Raw genomic sequence first — 5,065 nt, 5'->3', positions numbered from 1 at the left:
AATAAAATGCATAGGTTAAACAAATTGTTTTATAATAAGCCCCATTTTGATAGTTTTTCATTAAATAGCAAGAGTCACAATCTTCAGTCATGTTTCATTTCTCCTCCAACATTGCCTGAGACTACAGCCCTGTAACTATATAAGTAACTTTAAAATACAATTATATTGTAAAATGATGTTATCACTAATTAAGTTACAGTCATAGTATAAGGCAGTTATACATTAGTTATTGGGAAAAGTAATGAATGAATGAAGTAGTTACGTACTTCTACGTTCTGCCTAAGCACTTAGGCATTATAAATCTTGTTCTTCAGAATCTGTAATTCTCTTAAATCATCTGTTATGAAACAAAAGATGAAATATCCCTTAAAAGGAATTCAGTCTTCTGACCTTGACGAATCTTCAAAGAAATGCAGATAAACCTACCAATTTTTTTAGTTTGTTTTAGGTCAAAGCTTCGCTAACATGGTTTCAGACATGACCTCAATTCCCGACTGCTTTGAGACAGGAAGTAGCTTATTTGAAGTATGACCCCAACTTATTTGGAAGATTAGTGAACTCTTGCAAGCCATTCAGGGACCCTATCCAACAATCTCAGATTTGGAGTTTATAAGGAAATTTGAATTCAGCAAAACTTTGGGCATTACATCTTGCTTTTAAATAAATAAACACAAGCCCCACATAATTTTAGTATACGTTATTTCAGATTTACCAAGTTAAAATGTTATGTGTTAATATTTTACTCCACAAGGGGTCAGCATAAGGCAATAGCAGGTCTTGAATATTTTTTGGTTTCTTTTTCTGTGCTTTCCCATGTCATATGCAACATATGCATCAGCATTTACATTTTGTTACATGTTAAAAACAAGGCTCACTCTAGCGTTAGGCCAAGTGAGACATTCATCTTTGGCAGCAGGGCGTGAGGAACTTTTTGTTGTTTCTCAGCTCTTCTGCTCCAGCCCAGTGGCTATGCTACCAATCATTAACCTGTTGGCTTCAGGCATGGTGAGAGATGTTAGCCAGGTGCTAGTGTTGAAGCAAGATACAGGTACCATTCCAGCTGTCTTCCATACATGGAATGGAGGTAGTATATCATTGGGTCCTTTGTCCCAGGCAGCAAAATATCAAGGACCTTCTCTGCTTAAAACTCATTCCAGGATGAGTTCAAAGTTGGAAAAGTATATTAGTTTAGCTGTATCAGACACATGGATACCCAGAATGGCATTCAGGCTGTGAGATATGATGACATAAATCCAATTTATAATAAATAATAAATAAAGTTTTTATTTCTATCCCGCTCCTTCCTACGATCAGGGCGGCTTACAACAAAAGTTAAAACATCCATACATAAAACATTAAAATACAGTGTATCAAAAGCCATCTTACAACAATAAAAATAACAGGCAAAAAAGCCCCATAGCCCAACCTCTTGGCCACGGAATAGGAGGGAGGCCCACAGGATTTTATTCGGGGAATGCCTGTTGGAACAGGAAGGTTTTCAAGTCCTTCCTGAATTGGGCCAGGGTGGTAGTCGAGCGGAGCTCAGTGGGCAGCGTATTCCAAAGGGCTGGGGCAGCAGTGGAAAATGTCCTCCGTGTAGTGGAGGATAATCTCGCCCCAGGCACCTTCAGTAATTGCTGCCCAGATGTTCTGAGGGTGCGAGGCGGAATGTACGGGGAGAGGCGGTCCTTTAGGTATCATAACTAGCTGTAATGTCTCTAGGAATCATCCAGTCATGAAATCTGGTGGGGGTGGGGGTGTCCCTCTATCCTCTCCTCTTATTGAAAACATATGATACCCATTCTACAATAGAAAAACATCACTGGATGGGTGTGGAGTCTGTGTGGACCACACCAGGTGACACCCAGAGAAGGGATGACACCCTATGGGACCCTCCTCACACTGTGGTGGAAGTACGAGGGCACCCTTTTTGGCTTTTTCATTGGCCTGGTTCTCTTCCCAGGAAGGGAGCTGAGGCAGCAGTGAAGGTGGCAGGTGAGCAAGGGCAGCAGGTGGAGAGGGCAAGGTAGACTGCCACCACCCCTCTTGGCATCTCCCACCTGGGTGTCACCAAGCCTGGTGAAGACACTGGTAAGAAGCCTTTCTATGCATCTCCTGTTGGTGAGGAAGCAGTGGTGGCAACTCTACAGAGGGCAGACCAGTGAAGCTGACATGGTAGCATTCCAGTTAGCCAATGTGGACACTGCTGCCCCATTGCTGTGGGTTCAGCCTGGTGCATGTGGCTGCTATCATGGCTGATCTGGAGCCAGTCAGGAGCATAATACTGGCCAGTGTAGACAAGCCCATAATGTTGGCCAGTGTAGACAAGCCCATAATATTGGCCAGTGTAGACAAGCCCATAGAAACATGAAATAGAGGGTGCTTTCTTCTCCAGCTTTCTAGAGAGACCCCTGATGAAGTGGTCCTCTAAGCATGTCCATCATCTTGTGACCCACTTTATCCCACGTTTGGGAGGAGGGTAGCCTGATAGGAGAGAATAGTGGTAGCCTTCTCAAGTGAAATTGGAAAATAATCCACAGGCCTAGGAGTAGAGGTAGAAACGGGGTTATTTTTCATTAACATCTAGCCCTCTGAAACTTTACATAGAGCTGGTTCACTTCAGCTCTACCTGTTGTATTTTTGTTTATTATAATTGGAATTTTTCATTTGTCTGGGATACGAACAACAATCTTAGATGAAGACAAGGGTTTTGGCATACACACGGCAGGATCTGAGATGAAGTTTCTTTGAACGTAGAACTTCATGCTATAGTACAAATTGCTTCTCAGAGTGTCTCGACTTCAAAATGGGTTTGCCCTGTAGAACTGACAGGATTGTCCAAAGCTCCCTTGGATGCAGGGAATGAGACATGCTGTTCTGTGCATATTTTAAAAGAATCACTGGCCAATAAAGTTAAATAATTTGTGAGGACTGCACAGCTGCTTCTTCATAAAACTCTGTATATGCTTTGATCTCATCAATTGTCAGTCAAAGCAATGACTATAAAGATGCATAATGGCATTATTCTTCATATATGATCTATCTATCTATTAGTCCTATAGCCCTACATATCCTGAATGCAAGAAAGAACAAGGTATTGTATCCTCTCCCCAGAAGGAGGAGAAGCAGGAGGAGGAGATAAATCAGTCTGTTTTATTTAGGTTCAAATTATACACTGGAAGCTGTGCTCTTTTCACCACATCTATTGATCTCTCTCAATTTGTTTCTCGTCTTTGTCACAAAAGTGTCTAATGTAGCATTCCTGTGTGATGCACGTAGCTAAAGAAATATAGCCTTGTTCAGCAGGACTTTGATATCTGTAAAGAAATATATCTGTACTATGAGGATATAGGTATAGTAAGGAAATAAATGGGTACAGTGGAACATATAAAACATATGTTGATATATAGACAGGTCTGGAAATGGGTAGTGTCAAATACATTATTTCACAAAGAAACAAAATGATTTATTTTGCTTTCTTTTTAATATATATTATTTAAAGACAGCTTCTTAGTTCTTTCAGGGGACAAGGTAATTTACAACCCTATCTCCCTGATCCTTACAACAGCCTAAAAATGTAAGGATCATTGCTTTTATTTTTCAGACTGAAAGATAAGACTAAAATAGTCACCTTCTCAAAGGCCTATGAGGTGCCATAGCCTTTTCACATCTAATTGTGGGCTCCCTGGAGGAGGGGAAGCCTGCTTGTCAAAAATTACACAAACCTCTAACAAATGGTTTAAGACATAAAATTATTAAGAAATTTTATCTACATTCTTGTAGTCAGCCAGTTGTTTTTTAAACCCCACTATCTGTATTAGGGCTTCATGAAGCTCCATTTAGCCACATTTTCAAAATCACATGTTCACATATACATTTTATACATCATTTCAAGCAGTTCATCCAAGGCTAACTCTAAATCCCCTCTGCAGTAATTATAACCCTATAATTGGTTGCCATTTGTATTTGAGGTGAATGAACTTTGTAAGGTTCACATTATGGAGGTAACATAATCTTATCCCCCAAGGTCCATTCATGAGAACTGACAGAGATTTGGCCTCAGCTGCTTTGCTTTAACATCTGCATAACTGCACAGTCAAAATGTAATGGGAAATCTAATACTTGCGCCAAAGGTCTTCAACTTGACCCTGGCCTCAAGGCTCTTAAATCTTCATATTTCCTCATAGATGTGTGATGCTGAATGTATTTTCTAGGAAAGTAGCTTCAGCCTACAGAAGGTTAGGTGTTCTCACCTCTGGTGCTCTGCAGTCAAGTACAGATTCTTGGCTTGAACCATGCCAGTGCTTTAGATGACGCTCAACATTTACTGACTTCATCCAGAGATGAAGTATTATTATTTGTGTAAGCCTGATGAGAAATGCATCTCTGTTAAGAATGGGTAGGACTTACTTTTCAGGAGAAGGCAGCAGTGGTAGTAAATGCTTTCCAGCCATTTGGTGTCCATTGACTTTATAGCTGGGACACTGCCTAAAATGAACCTCTCCCCAGCTTTGCTAATATAAAAATAATCATGCAGCTCTTTTTCTTCATTATCTCACAAGGACCTGTATATTTCAATCTGAAGCATTGTGAGTGATGCCTAGATTTATATATTTTTTAAAAAAATGTGGAAGAAGAATCTATAGAAGTGCAACTTTGGAGGGAAGAGGCATTGGCTCCCCAATAATTCTGAACTCCCCCAATGATTTTTTTCTTCACTGCCCAGATTTCTAACACTGAAGTAACTTAAAACTTCAGGTGAGCATTTCGAAATACAGTTGAAGCATCAAAAGAATAGAAGAAGGCAAATGTAAGAGCTTGAGTATGTTCTAGTGTGAATTATTTTCAGTGTCTCACTCTTTGCTGTGCTGGAAAAGCCTGAAGGAGAATTTCATTTGTGTGCCAGAATTCTTATTGGGGTACAGTGTTCTCATTCTGCCTCCTCATAGCAACACCCATGGGTAAAGAGATTATTTTTCTTGGTCACAATAACCCTGGGTGCATTGTGAAATCTGTCTTGTACGTGATGAGACGGATCCCATTACTCTTTGCTTATTTCCTCCTG

The sequence above is a fragment of the Sceloporus undulatus genome, chromosome 5, assembly GCF_019175285.1.
Source record: "Sceloporus undulatus isolate JIND9_A2432 ecotype Alabama chromosome 5, SceUnd_v1.1, whole genome shotgun sequence".
Classification (NCBI taxonomy): Eukaryota; Metazoa; Chordata; class Lepidosauria; order Squamata; family Phrynosomatidae; genus Sceloporus; species Sceloporus undulatus.
Note: the sequence above shows the minus strand (reverse complement) of the source record.